Here is a 23,432-nt window from a genome sequence, read left to right as displayed (position 1 = left end):
TTGCAGTGTAACCATCTGCTTTTCTATGATGTGTCAAGTGGCCATTGAGCAGTGTAAAACCTTAGTACCTAAACTTCTAATGCCAATTCATTGAACAAATTTCTTCATTCATTCTAATAACTCTGGGTATTCTGATTGGGATTTATCCACCAATTTTGTAACCACTGCCAAAATGATTCTTCTAAACCTTCAAGGCCAGTTATAAAAATGTAAACAGAATTTCTTATTTCTGTGAATAAGAAATTTAAGAATACATAAAATTGAGTTGTCTGTACATCAGTAATTGTTCTTGGGATCCTAGTGTAACAGTTTGGAGGCAATATAGATTGTTTAATCAGATGCACAACTGTCATGCTAATTTATTTTCCCCTCTCCATCAAATTTAAATGGGGAGCTGGAAACGATTGTAAGGTAACAGGTTGGTGCATAATTCACAAGGTGGGGATATACTGAAATAAACAGTTTTCTATGTTTGACATTGTTGTAAAAACTGTTCTTCAATTGTGAGACTAAACTAAGTGTCTGTCTTCTTCGGTGGTTCGTGTGAATTTCAAAGATTCCGTGGCATTTATAAAGACTAGTGAGAAGTTCCCAACTTAAAACAATATGAACTGGTAGTTTATTTTGTTACAGTATGTTCAAACCTACTGCTTGTCTTTAGCTGAAAGGATGTGGTTAGGATGATTAATAAACAGCATAAACTTAGTAACATCTTTTAAAGCACAGTTTTTGTACTGGTTTCATTCTGAAGGTAGTGTATTCCGAGAATCATTGCGACAACTACTGGGAAGATGAGTGTCTGCCCTTGACTTTAACTCAGCACTAAGCAAAGTGTTACATCAAGAGTCACCAGTTAGTGAGAATTGAAGGTTTCACACCAAGAGTGAAATCTTGGTGAGGGATTCCTCAGGATTTTGTCCTGTGTCCATCATTTTCAGCTGTGTCATCAAAGATCTTTCTCATTGTGTGAGAAACGGGGATGTTGTTTGACGATGGCACAGTGTTCCGTTCCATTTATGCTTCTTTGGAAAAGCCATGTTAAGATTCAAGGTTGGGTTGATGACCGACAAGAAGCACTCACGCCATTTAAGTGTTAGCATCTTCAACAAGAGAGAATTTTGCTTTTCCTTAACAGTAAACACATTATCATTATCAAATATTCCACTGTCAACATCCGGGGAAGAGATACCTTTCATGAGAAATATAATGGGAACAGAAACATAGAAATGAGCCGCCCTGAAGTTTGAGAAGGTGTATCTATCAATGGAAGAAGTTGCTTTACATCCCATGCCATTGCCATTGCCATATGTAGGAGATCAATATTATAGAATCATTATCTCTAACCCTGACATTGTCAAACCAAGTATAATGTCTCTCTTAATTAATGTGCCTTTAGCCTTGAACCTCTTATCATTACATAACCTTTCATATAGTTCTTTTCTTGGCCTGCTGTTGCTCATTCAGAAACAGAGAGCAGTGGGTTAAGTGCATCCTGAATGCCTGTGACAGGGGAATGTTTCGGTCATTAGCATTAAGATGCTACGAGTGATTAGACGATGTGACTCCATATGCTTGACATTAGCAATGGTGATATTGGAAAACACTGAGTGGCAAAAGCTTTAATTAGGGAAGAAGTTTGGCTTTGAGGTAGATATGTAATGGGAGAAAATTCATCAAGCACTTTGTGGCATCAAAGTGAAAGGCCAAAGATGTTTTGTTTTGTATGTTTTACTGTGAAATTTATAAAGTTCATAGAGTATTTATTTAAAAAGGAAGTTTGATTATGTCCAGAAAACTTTATTGTATCCCAGGATAAATGCAACCAAATATCCTGTCAATATTTTACATTGAAGAGAATTATCTATTTCTTTTCACAGCAGCAGACACTTGAAGTTGCAGGAGAGTTTGCATTGCAACATCAATGTCTTCAGGAATTCAGCTACAGAAAGTCACAATCTCCACTTTAAATGTCCCTTGGCGATCATGTGCACCCAAATGCCCACTAAATGATGGAATGGACCTGTATTACTCTTCAAGGGACCTGGTAGCTTGAAATGTCTCACAGGCATTTATGTTCAGAGAGAGTTGAGAAGATACTGATTGCAGCATCTAAGAACTTGCTATATTGATGTCACCTCAAAATACAAGTAGCATCAGAACGGAAGTTCTCCTCATGATTGGAATGATGTCAGCACTTTAGGGAGGGTGCTGCCTGGATTAGAGAGCATGTCTTGGGGTAGGTTGAGGGAACAAAGCATGTTGAGAGATGGCTTGATAGAGATGTACAGGATGATAAGAGTGGACAGCCAGAGACTTCTCCCTGAGTGGAAATGGTTAAAACGAAGGGGCATGGTGTTTGAAGATATGTATAGGGCTTTCAGATACATAATGATATTTGTATGTATAGAAATCTAGAGGTGTTTCTTGTATACAGGAGTGTTAGATGCATGGAAGGCTCTACTTGGGGTGGTGATAGAGGCAATGGCATTTGGGATATTTAAGAGTCTCTTAGGCACATGGATGAATGAAAAATAGAGGGCAGTGTGGGAGGGGTGGATTAGATTGATCTTAGAATAGTTTAAAGGGTTGGCACACAATTGTGAGCACTACACTGTGCTGTAGTGTGCCATGTTGTATGTTTTTGATCTGTTTCTCTTATTGATCAGTGGCATTCAGGTCTGGTGACCAAGTAAGATACAAGAGGTCCAGGTATGATCTCACAGTGAAGTGACATTCCAGACCAAACTTGAATCACTGAAGGATGCTCGACAGCGGTAGCAGGGCTTGAATGTTATTAGCTTTTACGAAGTGACGTGGGTGATAACAAAGCTTCGCTCCCAGATGAGCTCAATGCCTTCTCTGCTCGCTTTGACGATCAAAACATGGAGGAAACTTCATGAGTTCTCACAGCCCCCAGTGACCCTATGATTTCAGTCTGAGGCAGAAGTGAGAGCAATCTTCGGGGGGGGGGGGGTGGGGGTGAACCCACAGAAAGCATTCAGCCAGATGGGGTACCTGGCTGAGTACTAAAGACCTGCGTGGATCAACTGGCTGGTGTGTTCACCAGTATCTTTAACCCCTCGCCTTGGCAGTCTGAGGTACCCACCTGCTTCAAGCAGGCTTCAATTATACCAGTGCATAGTAACTTGCCTCAGTGATGGTCACCCAGTAGCACTTACGTTAACTGTGATGAAGTGCTTTGAGAGGTCAGTGATTAAAAAATATCTGGAAAGAAACTTGGATCCACTCCGTTTTGCCTATCAGGACAACATCAGATGACATTTCGTTGGTGCTTTGCTCAACCCTGGAACATCTGGACAGTTAAGATGCATACATCAGAATACCCTTTATTGACTACAGCTAGGCATTCAATACAATCATCCCCTCAAAACTAATCAATAAACTTCAAAACCTTGGCTTCAGTAACTCCTTGTGCAATTGGATCATTGATTTCCTCACTTGCAGACCCAGTCAGTTTAGATTGGCAACATCTTCTCCACAATCTCCTTCAGCACAAGTGCACCCCAGGGCTATTTGCTTATCCTCCTCCTCTATTTGCTTTATACTCATGACTGTGATGCTGACTACAGCTCCAATGCCATATTTAACTTTGCAGATGATACCACTGTTGCTGGCCATATCAAATGTGATGATGAATCAGCATATAGGAGGGAGACTGAAAATCTAGCTGAGAGGTGCCACAACAAAATCTCTCTCAATGTCAGCAAGACCAAGGAGCTGATTATTGACTTTCAGAGGAGGAAGCTGAAGATCCATGAGCCAGCCCTCATCTGGGAGTGGGGGGGGGGGGGGGGGGGGGGTGGAGTCAGAGGTGGAGAGGGTCAGTAACTTTAAATTCCTCAGTGTTATCAATTCAGAGGCTCTGTTGTGGGCATGTAAGTGCAATTATAAAGAAAATGCGGCAGTGCTTCTGTTTCTGTAGGAGTTTGCAAAGATTCGGTGCGCCTCTGAAACTTCGACAACTTTCTATAGATGTGTGGTGGAGAGCTGATTGTCTGCTTGCATCACAGCCTGGTATGGAAACACCAGTGCCCTTGAATGGAAAATCCTACAAAACGTAGTGCATAGGGCCCAGTCAATCCCTCCTCACCACTGAGCATATCTACATGGAACGTTATTGCAGGAAAGTAGCAGCCATCATCAGGGACCCCCAACACCCAGGTCATGCTCTCTTCATGCTGCCACCATGAAGAAGGTGGTGCAGGAGCCTCAGGACCCACTCCACCAGGAACAGTTATTACCCCTCAACCATTGAGCAAATGGAGATAACTTCCCCCTACTTCACTTGCCCCATCACTGATCTGTTTCCACAACTTCAGAGACTCCCCCTCTCATGTTCTCTATTTATTGCTTATGTATTTATTATTATTATTATTGTTGTTTATTTTGCATTTGCATAGTTTGACTTTTGTACGTTGGTTTTGTCCGTCCAGTTGGGTGTGGTCTTTCATTGATTCTATAATGTTCTTGGATTTTGAGTATGCCCACAAGAAAATGATTGGTTATGTTTGGTGACGTGTACTTTGACAATAAATTTACTTTGATCTTTCATGGGTAAAGGGCATTACCTCATCTCAGACTTGGCTATAAAGCACAAAAGACACTTTGAATAGACGCCCAGAATTACATAGAACAGCAAAATTCATACATGCTACTATAAGTGGAAGGACTTGTTAGTTTTATCAACATTGTTTATCCTAAATTTGCCATATTTTTTTCTGTTGTATATCTAATGTCTGTCTAGAACATAGTTCATGGATTTTTTTTAGCATTGCTGCCTCAGAATTTTGAAAAGCTTAAATTTTTTGCTGTGTTCACCAGCTTGCTGAAGTGGAGTCATAGAAAAGTACAGCACAGAAACAGGCTTTTCCGCCCATCTAGTCCATGCTGAACCATTTAAGCTGCCTACTCCTATTGACCTGCATTGGGGCCATAGCCCTCCATGCTCCTACCATCCATGTAGCTATCTAAACTTCTCTGAGTGAAGAAGTTCTCTTTCGTGTTCCTCTTAAACTTTTCACCTTTCACCTTAACTCATGGCCTCTGGTTGCAGTCCCACCCAACCTCAGTGGAAAAAGCCTGCTTGCATTTGCCCTATCTATACCCCTTATAATTTTGTTTACCTCTGTCAAGTCTCTTCTCAGTCTTGTGTGTTCCAAGAAATAGTCCTAACCTATTAAATTTTTCCTTATAACTCAGGTCCTCCAGTCCCTAGCAAATTGTAAATTTTCTCTGTACTCTTTCCACCTTATTTACATCTTTCCTGTAGATAGGTGACCACTGCTCACACTACTCCATATTAAGCCTCACCAATGTCCTGTACAACCTCAACATAACATCCCATCTCCTGTACTCGATATTTTGATTGATGAAGGCCAATGTGCCAAAACTTTTCTTTAAGACCCCATCAACCTGTTCTACTGCACTCCCCAGTGCCCTACCATTCACTGTATAAGACCTACCCTGGATGGTCCTACCCAAATGCAACACCTCGCATTTGTCTGCATTAAATTCCATATGCCATTTTTTTAGCCCATTTTTCCAGCTGATTCAGATCCCTTTCCAAGCCATGATGGCCTTCCTCGCTGTCCGTAACACCCTCAATCTTAGTGTCATCTGCAAATTTGCTCATCCAGTTAAGCATATTATCATCCAGATCATTGATTATAGATGACAAACAGCAGTGGACCCAGCACCAATCTCGGCGGCACACCACTAGTCACAGGTCTCCAGTCAAAGAGGCAACCATCTACTACCACTCTCTGGCTTCGCCCATAAAGCCAATGTCTAATCCAGTTTAATACTTCATCTTGAATGCCCAGTAACTGAACCTTCTTGACCAACCTCCCATGTGGGACCTTGTCAAATGCCTTGCTAAGGTCCATGTAGACAACATTCACTACTTTGCCTTCATCCACTTTCTTGTTAACTTCCTCAGAAATGTAAGATTGGTTAGAGATGACCTACCATGCATGAAGCCATGCTGACTACCCTTAATCAGTCCAAGTCTATCCAAATACTTAAAAATCCAGTCTCTGACTTCCAAGATTCAAGATTCAAAAACTTTATTATCATTCTAACCGTACATCAGCTCTGCAGGGCAGAATGAGACAACGTTTCCCAGGAGCAGTGCAATCATAACATAATGAATGCAACACTAAATAATAAACACAACAATAAATAGTAAAACCCAACAGCCACATGTCAGTTAAAAGCAAGTTATAAGTGTCCAGTGCAAGTTAAAAGTGTCCAAAGCAGAGTCAGGTAGAGCAGTTATTTAGCAGTCTGACTGCCTGTAGGAGGAAGCTGTTTAGTAGCCTTGTGGTTTTAGTTTTGATGCTCCTGTAACGTTTACCTGATGGCAGAAGAACAAACAGTTCATGGAGAGGGTGTGAGGGGTCTTTAATTGATGTACCGTGTCTTCTGGAGGCATCGACTGAAAGAGGTCTTGGACAGAATCAGCCTTAATCAGTCCAAGTCTATCCAAATACTTAAAAATCCAGTCTCTAACTTCCAATCCTCCAGTACCTCACCTGTCACTAAGGATGCTTTAACTATCTCTGCTAGGGTGCCAGCAATTTCTGCATTTGCTTCCGTTAATTGGCCTCAGGATGGCAAGCACCTCCTCCTCTGTCCTCTGTATAGGATGTATGAGGTTGATGCTGCTTTGCCTCACTTCTGTAGGTTCTATCCGTCTCAAGTAAATACAGATGTAAAAAAAATTCTTCTAAGATCTTTCCCATCTCTTTTGGCTCCACACATTGATTACAATTCTGTTCTTTCAACAGACTAATTTTGTCCTTTGTAATCCTTTTGCTTGTAACATATCTATGGAATCCCTTAGGATTCTCCTTCACCTTGTCTACTAGCGCAACCTCATGCCACCTTTTAGCTCTCCTGATATCTTTCTTGTGTTCTCTTGCATTTCTTATACTCCATAAGCACCTCCTTTATTTCTGCCTGCCTATGCCTGCAATGCGCCTCTTTTTTTTAAACCAAGACCTTAATATTTCTTGAAAACCATGGCTTGGAACACCTGTTATCTATACCTTTTATTTTGAAAAGGCACACAGAAGCTTTTCTCAAAATTTCACTTTTGAAGGCCTCCTGCTTGCCAAGTAAACCTTTGCCAGAAAACAGCATGTCCCAATCCATATTTGCCAAATCCTTTCTGATATCATCAAACTTAGCCTTTCTCCAATTTAGAATCTCAATCCACAGACTTCTTACATCTTTACTTTGAAACTAATGGCATTATGATCACTAAATGCAAAATGTTTCCCTACACCAACTTCTGTCACCTGCCCTGTCTCATTCCCTAACAGCAGATCAAGTATCGTACACTCTCTCATTGGGACTTCGAGGTACTGATTAAGGAACTTTCCTGAACATGTTTGACAAATATACACAGCTCGGCACTAGTCACACTATGCTCAACCTTTTGATTCCTGATTCTGTCTGAGGCCTTAACAATATCTGTCTCCATAATCTCTCCACTAACTATTCTGCCACTCTGTTTCCCATCTCCCTGCAACTCTAGTTTAAAGTTCACCATACAGCATTAGCAAACCTTCCTGCTAGGATTTTATTCTTCTGGTTCAGGAAGAGCATGTAACTAGAATAATAAATAATAACTGGTTAACAGAGGAGGGAGAAAATGTTTACTAAAACGTTCTTCAGATCTGAGACTGCACCAGTATTGGAGCCCTTTATTTTTGTGTATTTTTGGAAGAAAAAGTATCACTTCTTAAATCAGGTGATTATGTATGACTTTAAATAGAAAAGAACAAATTCATTTCTCTTTTGATTTTTTTTTTATGCTCTCTTTTTCCTTTTGTTTTGGACTAGTTCAGTCTGCTGTATGGTTTCCTTCCTGAGTGGCATTCTTCAGATATCAAACTAAATTGTTGTGATTTAACATCATGGTCCAAGCTTGAGCACACTGTCTTCTTTGTGAAGTACTTCCTCGCTTGCTACCTTGTCCATTCGCTTTCTACTGCTGTCAGTAGGTAACCAAAATTACTCAGACCAGAAATGACCCTGTTCTTCCCAACCCAGGGAAACAGAGCAACGCGAATGTTGGAATTTGGAGCTAATATCTGCCGGATGAACACAGGACTGATGCAGGGTTTCGACCTGAAATATTAACAATTCTTTTCTTTCCACAGATGTTGCTTGGCCCATTAAGTTCTTGCAGCAGATTGTTTATTGCTCTTGGAAAACTGGTCCAGCTATTGTGTCCCTGCAATGTGCCAGCTGGGATTTGTAAATTTAGCATCAACCAAGAGTATGTGGTGTCCAGAATGTTTGAGAAAACTTGTTGCTACTTGTTTTTGATCTGTGCAATCTTTATAAGAGAAGCACATTCCCACAATGCCAAGGCAACAAACATACTTGATAAAAGACATTTCTGCTCCCTTGAAATTAGTTCATGATTTATTTCAATGTCACATGTTTAAAGATTAAGATAAGGTGAAAAGCACATCTTGCTGGTTTTTTTTTAGAAATTTGACTAAGCATTTGCAGTGTGGGTTCTGTTTTCATTGTCAGATAGTCTTGTTTCCTCATTGGAACATGCAATTGGAACATGGCTGGGGAAATTGAATCACTTCATCCTGAGGTCAGCCATTGTTTTTCCACTCCTAGATGCGAAGTTTTCATTATGTGCTTGCTAGACTGATATCAGTAGTAGTTTCTGTACTTAAACAGAGGCTATAATCTGTTATGGTACAAAGGGATCTGGGTGTCCTTTTGCATGCACGTGTACTAGTAATTTTGAAAGCGTGTGGAATGTTGGCCTTCAATGCAAAGGAGTTTGAATGCACGTTTACCATAACTGCAATACAAAGTACTGTTTTTCTAAACTTTTTTGAATGTATAGAATTGGATAGGAGCAAACAGAACTGTGGGAAATGGAGAGGAAGGTTGAGTTGTGACTAAAAATAATCAAGATCTTATTGATGCACACTCAGGGCTGTAAGATCCTTGACCATCTTTCTTTTGTTTCTATAAAATAACTTGCTACCTTTTTTTTTGAGCCAACTTTCTCTCATATTGATTATAGTACATCAGTTGCCCTCAGCCCACTTCTCCCAGGGTATAATAGGGCTTCCAGCCTCTGGTTCTCATCTTCTCTTTAGGTGTCTTCTCTCACATGACACCTTGAGCCTTCAGATCAGGCCTCAATCCCAGGTGACACGTTAATTATATTTATTTATTTTTTTGAGATACTGTGCAAAAATGACCTTCTGGCCCTTCGAGCTGCGTCGCCCAGCAACCTCTGATTTAACCCTAGCCTAATCATAGGACAGTTTACAATGACTAATTAAGCAACCAAATGTATGTCTTTGGACTGTGGGAGGAAACCAGAGCTCCTGGAAGAAACTCAAGCGGTCATGGAAAGAATGTGCAAATTCCTTACAGGCTGCAGCAGGAGGTTCAGTGCCCACATAGTATCAATCAAAATCTTGGACTTTGGTTGTTAATGATGCTGTGTCATGAAGGTCCACTACATGTTCAAGGTGATTATGCTACCAAAGACTCTCTTTTTGAAATTCCCCCTTAATTTTATTTTGCTGAAAGTGAACAAAGGTTCGGTAATGGTGCATGTCCTTGACAGTGTGACATAATTTAAAAGGGAATTCAATATATCTTTGGCAAATTTGAATATAATGGGATGATGGGTGTCTTCGAGTTGGTAGCTCCTGTTAAAAAGCAAGAATTTGACAGCTGAATGGCATCCTCCAATAATATTTCTATGACCTTACAGACCTACAGGTCTATATTAGATGTACAATATTGGGGAAACTGAACAGAAAGTGCTCACTATGCCAGAATCCAAATCGGCTCATTGGAACATTTCCAGTGCAGTTGCTGTTGCCAAGTGTTCAGTTGGTTTACTTTTTCTGTTCTGTTGTTTGATTGTCTTGTGCTTTGAGTGAAATTCTGTAACTTTAGGATTTCTTCCCATAATTACACTCCCAGATGAACTTGTCTGGGCTGAAAATCTGCTAGCTCGCTTTTGGCTCATTTTATTTGAGGGAGGGAGGAAGCGAGAAAAGCATTTTACCAAAGGGTTCCTTTGAACATGCCATTTGTTCCAGCTTTGCTGATTATGCTGTTTAAGTCCTTAAAGATGTAGTGCTACTTTAAGCAGTATGGGTAATTAGTGTGTGTGTGGGAGGGGTGAATAAGATTCCTGACCTTCTTTGACCTGGGTTACGATGCTTACAATTGTCCAACAGCCCACCAGTATTCACTTAAAACCTGAAATATTAAGGAATTCTGCTTGAGCAAGGTACTATTGACATTTACATCTTCTGTAACTATATAATAGCCTAGGTGTGTTCCATTAAGAAAGGTGGGGGTGGGAAAGGTTGGGAATTAGGCTGGGTGGAAGGATCCTCAGTGTAGTTGGTATGTTACTTGATAGGTTGTGAAAACTACACTAAAAGTTCTGAGTGTTATGTTTTGCTGTTTAAATCAGTGAATGATAAATCTCTTCATCTTTGAAGTTGTGAAGCGTGGTAAGTAAAGTCCCCACGTGATAATAGCGTGGAAGAACTCGGCATCAATCCTTGATATTTGCTTCAAATTTTGCTGGCCAGTATTGGATTAAGGCTGCCACTGTTTCCCATATGAGAAGCCATGATTGGTTGAGAAAAACTAAAGTAAACTTCAAAGACTTGGGAAGAAAAAGACCATAAGACGTAGGAGCAGAATTAGGCTACCTGGCCTATTGAGTCTGCTCTGTCATTCCATCATGGCTGATTTATTATCCCTTTCAACCCCATTCTCCTGCCTCCTCCCCTTAACCTTACTAACCAAAAACCTGTCAAACTCTGCTTTAAATAAACCCAATGATTTGGTCTGCCCAACTATCCATGGCAATGAATTCCACAGATTCACCACCCTCAGGCTAAAGGAATTCCTTCACATCTATTCTAAATGAAAGTCCTTCTGTTCTGAGGCTATGCCTTCTTGTCCGAGACTCAATCACCATAAGAAACGTCCTCTCCACATCCACTCTATCTCAGCCTTTCAATATTCAATCGGTTTCAATGAGATTCCCCTGACTCATTCTTCTAAACTCCAGTGGTTACAGGCCCAGAACCATCAAACGCTCTTCAAATGTTAACCCTTCCATTCCTGGAATCAAACTCCTATATCAACTCTGGGCCAGCTCCAGTGCCAGGGCACCTTTTAGATAAAGGGCTCAAAACTGCTCACAGTACTCCAAGTGTGGTCTGACCAATCTTTATAAAGCCTCAGCATCACATCCTTGCTCTTGTATTCTAGTCCTCTCAAAGTGAATGCTAACATTGCATTTGCCTTCCTTACCACCATCTTAACCTTCAGGGAAATCTGCACAAGGACTCCAAGTCCCTTTGTACCTCAAATTTTTGAAATTTGTCTTTATTCCTTTACATCTTTATTCCTTCTAAGTGCATGACCATACAGTTCTTACACTATATTCCACCTGCCTCTTTGTCGCACGTTCTCCCAGTCTGTCCAAGTCCACCAGTAGACTTAATGCTTTCTCAACACTACTCATTCTTCCGCCTATCTTTGTATCATCTGCAAACTTGGCCACAAAGCCATCAGTTCTGTCATCCAAATCATTGACGTATAATGTGGAAAGAAGCGGTCCCAATACTGATCTCTGCAGAATGCCACCTGTCACCAGCAGCCAACCAGAATATGCCCCTTTTTATTTCAACGCTTTGCCTCAAGCCAGTCAGACAATGCTCTATCCATGCCAGTATCTTTCTTTTAATACTATGGGCTCTTAGCTTGTTAAAGATCCTCATGTGTGGTGCCTTGTCAAAGGTCTTCTGAAAATCCAAGTAAACAACATCCTCTGTCTCTCCTTTGTCTATCCTGCCTGATATTTTGTCAAAGCGTTCCAACAGATTTGTCAAGCAAGATTTCTCCTTAAGGAAACTATGCAGACTTTGGCCTACTTATTTATCATTTGCTTCTAAGTGCCTCCAAAACCTCATCCTTAATAATGGATTCCTACATCTTCCCAATGATTAAAGTCAGGCTAACAAGCCTATCATTTCCTTTCTTTTGCCTCCATCCCTTGCTAAAGACTGGAGTGACATTTGCAATTTTCCAGTCCTCTGAAACCATTCCAAAATCTATTGATTCTTGATAGATCATTACTAATACTGCCACAATCTCTTCAGCTACCACCTGGTCTGTCTGGTCCAGGTGACTTATCTACCTTCAGACCTTTCAGCTTCCCAAGCACCTTCTCCTTAGTGATAGCAAATACACTCACCTCTGTTGCTTGACACTCTCAAATTTCTGGCATACTGTTAGTGTCTTCCTCAGTGAAGATCGATGAAAAATATTTATTTATTTCTTCCACTTTTTTTTTTTGCTGCACATTACTACCTCTCCAGTGTCATTTTCCAGTGGTCCAATATCCACACTTTCCTCAATTTAATCTTTATATATCTGAAAAAACTTTTGGTATCCTCTTTGATACTGTTGGCTAGCTTACTGTCATTTTCATCTTTTCTCTCCTTTATGTTTTTAATTGCCTTCTAGCTTTTAAAAGCTTCCCATTCCTTTAACTTACCACTAATTTTTGCTGTATTATGTGCCCTCTCTTGCTTTTATGCTGTCTTTGATTTCCCTGGTCAGCCAAGGTTGCATCATCCTCCCCATAAGATACTTCATCTTTGGGATGTATCTATTGTGCACTTTATGAATTGCTTCCAGAAACTTCAGCCATTTGTGTTGTGCCATCATTGCTGCTAGTGTTCTCTTCCAATCAACTTTGGATAGCTCCTCTCCTGTGCCTCTGTAATTTCCTTTACTCCACTGTAATAATGATCCATCTGACTTTATCTTCTCCCTCTCAAACTGCAGCATGAATTCTATCATATTATGACCAGTGCCTCCTAAGGGTTCCTCTACCTTAAGCTCCTGATCAAATATTGTTCATAACACAGCACTCAAGCCAGAAGTGGCTTTCCCCTAATGGGCACAACCACAAGCTGCTCTAAAAAGGCATTCTATAAATTCCCTCTTCTGAGATCCGACACCAACCTGATTTTCCCAATCTACCTGCATATTGAAATCCCCTATGACTATCATGAAATTGCCCTTATTACATGCCTTTTCTATTTCCCATTGAAAATTTATATCCCACTGCTGGCTACTGTTTGGGGGGGGGGGTCTGTATATAACTCCCATCAGGGTCATTTATTCCTTGCAGTTTCTTAAAGCTACCCATAAGGATTCTACATCTTCTGAACATATTTCACCTCTTTCTAAAGATTTAATATAAGTTTTTGCCCACAAGCCACTACCCCCTCTGCCTCCCTGCCTGTCCTTTGATACAATGTGTATCCTTGGATATTAAGCTCCTAACTATGATCTTCTTTGAGCCATGACTCAATGATGCCCACTGTTTCATCCCTACCAATCTCCAACTGTGCTACAAGATCATCTACCTTTATTGTGCATACTTCATGCATTCAAATACAACACATTCAGTCCTCTATTCATCACCCTTTTCAATTTTGCCCCCTTGTTACATGTCAACTCATCCCACTGTTTGCAATTTTGCCCTATTATCTGCCTGTTCTTCCCCACATTCTCACTACACAATGCATCGACTGGTATACCAACTGCCCCTCAGATTGTCACTCTGCTTCCCATCCCCTTGCTGACTTAGTTTAAACCCTCCCCAACAGCTCTAGCAAACCTGCCCACAAGGATGTTGGTCACTCTCCGGTTCACGTGCAACCCATCCTTTTTGTGTAGGTCATACTTTCCCCAGAAGAGATCCCAGTGATCTAGAAATCTGAAATTCTGCCCACTGCACAGATTCCTCAAACACTTACTCATCTGTACTATCATCCTAATCTTGCCCTGACTAGCCCATGGTACTGGGAGTAATCCAGAGATTACTACCTTGGAGGACTTGCTTATCAGCCTTTCCCCCAACTCCCTATACGCACTGTGCATCACCTCTTCCCCCTTCCTACTTGTGTCATTGGTGCCAATGTGCACCACGAGGTTATGCTGCTCATACTCCCTCTTGAGAGTCTTTCGCAGCCGCTCTGAGGCATCCTAGAGCCTAGTGCCTAGGAGGCAACACCCTGGCTTCTCTTTCATGGCCACAGAATCTGCTGTCCGTGCCCTATCACTATCAGTCTGCTTGACTTTACCCTTCCCTGCTGAGTATCAGAGCTGACCACAGGGCCACTAGAATGGCAGCTGCTGCTGCTGTGCCCTGATAGGTCGCCCCCCCCCCCCCAGCAGAATCCAGAGTTGTATATTTGACAACAGGGTAATGCTGCACTGTCTGCTCACTAACCTTAGTTTTCCCAGTGGTCTCCCATCTACAATCTGAAGCCTGCACTCTGGGTGTGACCAGCTCAGTAAAAGTCTCATCTATGAAGTCTTCAGTCTCCTGGATGGTCCTGAGTGTATCCAGCTCCAGCTCCAGTTCTTTGACCTTCTTGGTCAGGAGCTGAAATTTGGGTATACTTCCCGCAGATGTTGTCATCAGGGAGACTGTTGGGCACCCAGAAATCCCACATCTCACAGGAGGACACACAAAATGCTGGAGGAACTCAGCAGGTCAGGCAGTATTTATGGAAAAGAGTAAACAGTTGATGTTTTGGGCCGAGACCATGATGACAGGTCCAGAACATCAATGACTCACTCCTTTCCATGGATGCTGCCTGGCTTGCTGAGTTCCTCCAGCGTTCTGTGTATTTTGCTTGGATTTCCAGCATTGTCCGGATCGGGAGCAGCATCTCCACCACCATCACACTGAGCACGGGGCCCCCCCAGGGTTGAGTGCTCAGTCCACTGCTGTTCACTCTGCTGACCCACAACTGTGCTGCAACACACAGCTCAAACCACATCATCAAGTTTGCCGATGGCGCGACTGTGGTGGGTCTCATCAGCAAGAACTACGTCAGCTTACAGAGAGGAGGTGTAGCAGCTAATGGACTGGTGCAGAGCCAATAACTTGTCTCTGAATGTGAACAAAACAAAAGAGATGGTTGTTGACTTCAGGAGGGCATGGAGTGACCACTCCCCGCTGAACATCGACAGCTCCTCAGTAGAGATTGTTAAGAGCACCAAATTTCTTGGTGTTCACCTGGTCCCTCAACACCAGCTCCATAGCAAAGAAAGCCCAGCAGCATCTCTACTTTCTGTGAAGGCTGAGGAAAGTCCATCCCCCCCCCCCCCCCCATCCTCATCACATTCTACAGGGGTTGTACTGAGAGCATCCTGAGCAGCTGCATCTCTGCCTGGTTCGGACGTTGCACCATCTCGGATCGCAAGACCCTGCAGCAGATAGTGAGATCAGCTGAGAAGATCATTGGGGTCTCTCTCCCTGCCATTACAGACATTTACACTACACGTTGCATCCGCAAAGCAAACAGCATTATGAAGGACCCCACGCACCCCTCATACAAACTCTTCTCCCTCCTGCCGTCTGGGAAAAGGCACCGAAGCATTCGGGCTCTCACGGCCAGACTATGTAACAGTTTCTTCCCCCAAGCTATCAGACTCCTCAATACCCAGAGCCTGGACTGACACCTTATTGCCCTATTGTCCTGTTTATTATTTATTGTAATGCCTGCACTGTTTTGTGCACTTTATGCAGTCCTGGGTAGGTCTGTAGTCTAGTGTAGTTTTTTTTCTGTGTTGTTTTTATGTAGTTCAGTCTAGCTTTTGTATTGTGTCATGTAACACCATGGTCCTGAAAAAACATTGTCTTGTTTTTACTATGCACTGTACCAGCAATTATGGTCAAAATGACAATAAAAGTAACTTGACTTGATCTGCAGATTTTCTCATGTTTGTGATTCTCTACTACCATCCTGCGTACACTTTGTTATACCTCTAACTCTCAAACTTGATTTCTAGCTTGCCTGTTGAGCCAAAGCCTGGCCACAAAAATAGTAAGAATGTGGTGATTCACTTACCAATGCTTGAGGATTAATTTACTTTTCCTTATCAGTAGTTTCAAGTTTGCTCTCTGTGCTTGTTTTGTGTTCCTTTTGCTGTATACTTCAGTTGAAGTATTTTAATATTTTGAAATCTTTTGAAGATCTACTTAGTCACCAATTCCTTGACATAACAGACTTAATAATCTCCATTCTTTCCCCATTAACTTGAATAGAGCCAGTATTTTGCTCTTAGTGTGCCCTCTTCTTTTCATATCATGGTGACACGGTATTTTCCAGTGATTTATTTTCTCAGGGTGTTGACAATATTGTCAGTGTAGGGCAACTCACTATGCTGCCAATTTGCCCTCAGAAATCTGGGGTGGACCTTCTAATGCCACCTGTGTTTAAAGAGTAACGTTATGACAAAAGTTGAATTAGTGTGGTTTGTAATTGTCGAGTTTACACAAAGGGAGTTTGCACAGTGTTTCGGGATAATGTACATCTGGAATTTTTAAAAGGCTAATTTTGGGCCAACTAAAAACATACATAATGGATCAATATTCTTTCAGCCTATTACTGTCATAATTTACTCTATCCTATTGTATAATGTAATTTATTGTGATAAATTAATGTAAAATAAAAGGTTAAGCCCCTAGTTTGTTCTTCAGCATATTTAAACTACTTAGGAATAGTTCATTTTCAGATCTTTGCCATGCTGAGTTACCCCAGTTAGCATCAGGTGGGAGACTGGTGGTCAAAGTTGCCTTCAATATGTCAGCCAGGGAAGGAGGGGGGTGGTGTTGGAAAATAGCTTGTGGGCTCTTGCTCCAGTTTCACTGAATGAAGGAATGGTTGGACTGAATCATACAGTTTCCCTTCATATAAAATTGAGTTCAAGTTTAATTATCATTCAACAATATATAAATATCGCCAAATGAAACAGTGTTCCTCCAGGGCCAAGGTGCAACACACATTCAGAAAAATGCGGAGGGATCTCGTTGAAACCTACAGAATGTTGAAAGGACTAGATAGGCTGACTGTGGAGAGGATGCTGCCTATGGCTGGGGTATCCAGAAATAGAGAGCATAGCTTCAAAATTGAGGGGCAACCTTTCAGAACAGAGATAAGGAGAAATTTTTTTAGCCAGAGAGTAGTGAATCTGTGGAAAGCTCTGCCACAGACTGCAGTGGAGGCCAAGTCCATGGTATATTTAAGGTGGAAGTTGATAGTTTCCTGATCGGTCATGGCATCAAAGGTTATGGCAAAAAGGCAGGTGTATGGGGTTGAGTGGGATCTGGGATCAGCCATGGTGGCATGGCAGAGCAGACTTGACGGGCTGAATGGCCTAATTCTGGACTTGTTACCTGCAATACATAGCACAAAGAGCACATATGGTTTTAGTTTCAGAAATTTGTGTCTCAGAGTAGATAACTTTCTTCTCTCTTAATGTGAAAGTGCTTTCATAAGATGAATGGAAGTTTTAGGAGTTTCCAAACGTCAGTGTTAAGGAGAAAAAAACCACTACAAAATATATTATCCCATTCTAGGAAACAAAAGATGCTTTAAAATGAATAGACTCCTTTCTTTTAATCCCCTTGCACTGCTCAGTGAGCCAATTGTAACCCATGATTAAACTTTCATAGGGAGGAAAAGTTCAGACAAGCTCAGAATCAAAATCAGGTTTATTATCACCGGCAAGTTTTATGAAATTTGTTAACTTAGCAGCAGCAGTTCAATGCAATACATAATATAGAAGAAGAAAAAGAAGTCAATCAATCAACTACAGTGTTTATTTATATATATATGATTAAAAATTGTGCAAAAACAAATAATATGTATTAAAAAGGTAAGGTAGTGTTCATGGGTTCAATGTTCATTTAGGAATCGGATGGCAGAGGGGAAGAAGCTGTTCCTGAATCACTGAGTGTGTGCCTTCAGGCTTCTGTACCTCCTACCTGATGGTAACAGTGAGAAAAGGACATGCTCTGGGTGCTGGGGGTCTTAATAATGGATGCTGCCTTTCTGAGACACCGCTCTTTGATGATGTCCTGGGTACTTTGTAGGCTTGTATCCAAGATGGAGCTGACTAAATTTACGACCCTCTGCAGCTTCTTTCAGTCCTGTGCAGTAGCCCCCCTCCCTCCCCGTACCAGACAGTGATGCAGCTTGTCAGAATGCTCTCCAAGGTACATCCATAGAAGTTTTTGTTGACGTACCAAATATCTTCAAACTCCTATTGAAGTACAGTCACCGTCTTACCTTCTTTATAGCTGCACTGATATGTTGGAACCGGGTTAGGCCTCAGATCTTGACACACAGGAACCTAAAAATGCTCACTTTCTCCACTTCTGAAGAATATTATGTGTTCCTTCATCTTACCTTGCCTGAAGGCCACAATCAGCTCTTTCACTTTACTGACGTTGAGTGCAAGATTTTTGCTGCAACACCTCTCCACTAGTTGGCATATCTCACTCCTGTACGCTCTCTCATCTCCATCTGAGATTCTACCAACAATGGTTGTAACATCAGCAAATTTATAGATGATATTTGAGCTAAGCCTAGCCACACAGTCATGGGTATAGAGAGAGTAGAGCAGTGGGCTAAGCACACACCCCTGAAGTGCACCAGTGTTGATCATCAGTGAGGAGGAGATATTATCACCAATTCACACAGATTGTGGTCTTCCGGTTAAGGATTCAAGAATCCAATTGCAGAGGGAGGTACAGAAGCCCAGCTTCTGCAACTTGGCAATCAGGATTGTGGGATTGATGGTGTCAAACGCTGAGCTGTAGTTGATGAACAGCATCCTGACGTGTGTTTTTTATTGTCCAGGTGGTCTAAGGCCGTGTGAAGAGCCTTTGAGATTGTGTCTGCCGTTGACCTATTGAGGCAATAGGCAAATGGCAGTGGGTCCAGGTCCTTGCTGAGGCAGGAGTTCAGTCTAGTCATGACCAGCCTCTCAAAGCATTTCATCATTGTAGATGTGAGTGCTGCTGGGCGATGGGCAGCTCACATTATTCTTCTTAGGCAATGGTATAATTGTCAGATAGAATAACTGTGAGTGATGTTGCATTAACTGTGTAACTGAGAGTGTATAATTAGCAACATTTCGTGCATATTTACTATCGCTCAAGAGTGATTGTTCTGCAGAAGTACAATATAGCTACAGCCACTTTATTGCTGTAGTCCCTGTGTGCGAGCCTTCTGTAATCTCTTTGCTTCTCTCACATTTGGTATCTATTTAGTTGCAAAGATCTCATGGGCTCTGAGAAATAAGACAGACAATTGAACTTTAGAGAAAAGTTACTAACTAAGTGTCTTTTAAAATTTCTCCTCTGTTCTTCCTTGTATTACTTTGTATTGAATATAACAAAAGAGTGGGTGGGGGAAGCCATTCACTCCATTAAGTCTGTTCCTCATCCAATATGATCATGCTGATTATCTATCTCAATAGCATCTTTCAGCTCTCTCCCCATAACACTTGATGTCCTTTGTGTGTAGAAATCTACCAATTTTTCCAATGACTTCAGCTTTCTCTGTTGGTGAGATCCACAGTTTGCCACCTTCTAGGGGAGGGGAAACATTCTGAAAGAGGGTATTCACCTCATCTCAGCCTTACAAGTTTTGCCCTGTATCCTGAAACCATGGCATGTGGTTTTAGACCCCACAGCTAAGGGAAATAGTCTCACCTGCTTCAAGCCTACAAGTCCTGTCCAAATGTGTATGTTTCAATTAGATCTCCTCTTATTCTTCTGAATTCTTGCCCAACCCACTGCAATGCCAGGAATCAGTCTGACCAGTATTTGCTACATTCCCGTTACAGCAAGTATAGGTTACGTTAAGAGTTCCATCCCTGAAGTCAACAACTAACCTCTCCATAAATCAGAAATGTCAGTTTCCTGTAGCTCCCCATATCCCCGCACTCTTTTTTCACTTTTATAATTCTTCCATTTTGTTAAATAATCACATTTCCACTATCCATGTATAAATTAGACCATAAGACATGGGGGCAGAATTAGGCTATTAATTAGGCCATGGCTGATTAATTAACCCTGTGAACCCCAATCTCCTGCCTTCTCCCTTTAACCTTTGATGCCCTTACTAATCAAAAACCTATTCTCCACTTTAAATATACCCAATTAATAAAATGTATACTCTATCCTGTCATCATTTAATTACTAGCTTGAAACAAGTTTTAAAATGAATGGAAGAACTTACATAAAGTCAGGTATCTGTAACTCATATGATTCATCGCCCATGGAGCCCTTGTAAGAACTGCATAGACACAAGCTTGGCTCGCCCTGACCCAGCTACTACTTTTCTTATCTTTAATCATAATCATTACATTCTTAGTCTTTTGGCTTGGACGTTCATATAGATTTCTGAAAATGAAACCTGTTTGACTGAGGTTAATGGTTGTGTTAGAGTAATTTATTATCATCTTTAAACCTTCAAATTTACTTGAAAATCATTTTTGTTAGTGCATTGAATTAAAACTTAAAGTGTAGCATATTGTTATGCAACTCACATCTACTCCAGTTGAATTAAAGATGTCTATGTTATGTAAAGTATTGCTAGTTTGTGCATGAAAAGATTTGATGAAAACTTTGTTTTTGAGGATTTAGAATGACATTGTGGCTCTTGATCTTTGCTCACACGCTCAGCAAAGCATGGGTGCCTGCTGTGTGTGAGCATTGGAGCTCTGAATGGGCTTTGAGTTTATCCTTGCCTAATTCTTGTGCACGCAGTTCATTAGTGTCTTTCAGATGCCTGTGTTTCAGAGGTCAGTTGCAGCACCAACTATTGAGACTAATTGAGATAAGCTAATAAAAGATATGTTGAGGAAAGATCTGGAGAGCTTGTTATTCAGCTCCATTCCAAACATTGCACGTCTCCAGTGCAGTTGGGGAGCAGGTGAATCTTTTGGAGCAAATTTTAAGCTTAGGTGTGCAGTTAAAATAGCTGTGAGAAGACTTAAAGGTATATTCACATCCTCTGCTGTCGTAACTGAGCCCCCACTTTATTTAGCTATCTGTCTCTGCTGATGGACTCCATTTAAAAAGTTCAAATTATAATTCTGTGAAGTTACTACAACATGTAGGTGTTTTTTAAAATCCATTTAGTAAAGGATGCCAGGAAAGGACAGGACTTACCAGGCCCACAAAGTACTGGCCTCCCTTGTCCTAGGTGAAACTGTGCCAAGCTCAAAAGAATTGAGGATTTGGTTTATAAACACCCCTTGCTACTTGATGTCCTTTTTTAAGTTGTCCCTTCTTATGAGAGGACTAGAGCTTTTTTTCTCACAGGAAAAACTCACAAAGAAAAGAGGAAATGGTTGTGGTTATTGGACGGAAATCATCTTGGTTTAGTTCCTCGCACTGCAGGAGCTCTTCAGCATAATCTTGGACATCAGTGACTTTTCCTTCAGTCATAAGGTTAGAAGTTTGGACATTTGCTGACAATTGTGCAATATTGAATTTTATTTGCAACTCCTCAACTGTGGGGCAATATGGTAGCATAGTGTTTTACAGAACCAACGACCCAGATTCAATCCCTGTAAGGAGTTTGTACATTCTCCCCATGACTATGTGGGTTTCCTACAGATACTCTGGTTTCCTCCCAAAGTTCGAAGACGTGCAGGTTGTTAGGTTAATTGATTGTTCTAAATTGTCTCATGATTAGGATTAAGTTAGGCCAGGACTCATTCGAGGGATTTTTGGGTGGTGAGGCTCAAAGAGCCAGAAGGGCCTATTCAATAGGTTTCAAAACGTACATTTAATGTCAGAGAAAGGTATACAGTATACATATGAAATTTTTTCTTCACAAACAGCTAAGAAAACAGAGGAGTGCCCCAAAGAATTTAAATGTTAGAATGCCAAAGCCCCCCCCAACTTTCCCCTCCTATGCATAAGCATCAGTAAAGTAATTTGACATACCATAAGCTCTCTGTCTCCCCTAATAAGGGAAAAAGAGGTGCCCCCCATTTTACAGTGAGTCTGTTGGGGTCATCAATTGCATCCGGTGCTCCCAGTGCGGCCTCCTGTACATCGGCGAGACCCGATGCAGATTGGGGGACCGCTTTGTCGAGCACTTCCGCTCTGTCCGCCACAACAGACAGGATCTCCCGGTTGCCACCCACTTCATCTCTGCTTCACGTTCCCATTCGGATATGTCCATACATGGTCTCTACTGCCATGATGAGGCCAAACTCAGGTTGGAGGAGCAACACCTCATATACCGTCTGGGTAGTCTCCAGCTCCTGGGCATGAACATTGAATTCTCCAACTTCCGGTAATTCCCTCCCTCTCCCTTCCCCCATCCCAGTTTCACTCTGCCTCCTCCTCCAGCTGCCTATCACCTCTCTCATGATTCTGCCTTCTTCTACTACCCATAGTGCTTTCCCCTTACATTCCTCCTTCACCTTTCCTGTGTATCCCCTCCCTGCTTCCCCTCCCCACCCCTTGATCTTTCCTCTTATTGGTTTTTCACCTGGCACCTACCAGCCTTCTCCTTCCCACCTTCTTTATAGGGCCCCTGCCCCCTCCCTCTTCAGTCCTGACGAAGGGTCTCAGCCCGAAACATGCTCGTTTCCACGGATGCTGCCCGACCTGCTGAGTTCCTCCAGCGTGTTGCACAGACAGGAGAACGTCGTTGTGGAATTGTCATACATGTAACAGGAGTTGGAGAATTGCGTTAAGACAATAAAGATAATCAATTAGCTTTGTATAATACATATTGCTATACAGGTTATTACAGGAAAAAATTTGAACATTAAGCTGAGTGGTTGGTTTGATAGGAATTTTTAAATGTCGGGCTGCTGATCGCACAAGTGTAGTCTTTGCAGTCTTGGGCAATGCTATGTAAAAGTAGATCTGGAACTTGCTGTAATTTTTTTTAGGTAGATTAGCTCAAAATATCCATATCACTGATAGGAATAAATTCTATTGGTCAATGACCTTTTGCTTAAAGAATTGGTCTTGTAATAAATCTGATTGACATACCATGATCCTGTACTACATTAATGTATATGAAAAGATTGTCCTTACACACTCTATTCCCGTCTATCCAGTGTCCGAGGTAAATTTCTAGATTTTTTTTGAAGAAGAGAACCTATTAAATGCCGAGGCTTTTCTCTGAGGCTTCAGGCCGTAAAATGTCTTCAGTTATCTGTGTTTTACACTTGTTTAAACCTAGATTTTCTGCTGTACTTCCTGTAATTTCAAAATAAGAGCAACATTCCCTTGTATGTTTAAGTTCGAAGTATGAACTTAGAACCATTTTGCATTTCTCAAAGTCATTCTGTTCTTTTTCTAACTCAGAAAGACCCACTTCCTTGCGTGTGGTTTCCTGTGGTAGCTTTTCAGTTCCTTGAATTAAGCTTAATTCAAGTCTTGTATTAGTACATAAATGAAACTAATACCCTTTTACTTAGCAGACCGGGCTTGCCTATTTGGCTTTTGTATCTGGGATGCTGGTAAG

At 41.5% G+C, this 23,432-nt stretch overlaps 1 protein-coding gene across 2 annotated transcripts in view; it reads left to right on the top strand.

The window, feature by feature from the left end:
* LOC140739962 (phospholipid-transporting ATPase ABCA1-like) overlaps positions 1–23,432 on the top strand; it is a 186,721-nt gene that overhangs the window by 9,837 nt on the left and 153,452 nt on the right. The gene's annotated exons all lie outside the window — the stretch shown is intronic.

Source organism: Hemitrygon akajei, chromosome 16 (assembly GCF_048418815.1).
Source record: "Hemitrygon akajei chromosome 16, sHemAka1.3, whole genome shotgun sequence".
Lineage (NCBI taxonomy): Eukaryota > Metazoa > Chordata > Chondrichthyes > Myliobatiformes > Dasyatidae > Hemitrygon > Hemitrygon akajei.
The sequence above is the reverse complement of the archived record's forward strand: the minus strand, read 5'-3'. Positions and strand labels throughout refer to the sequence as shown.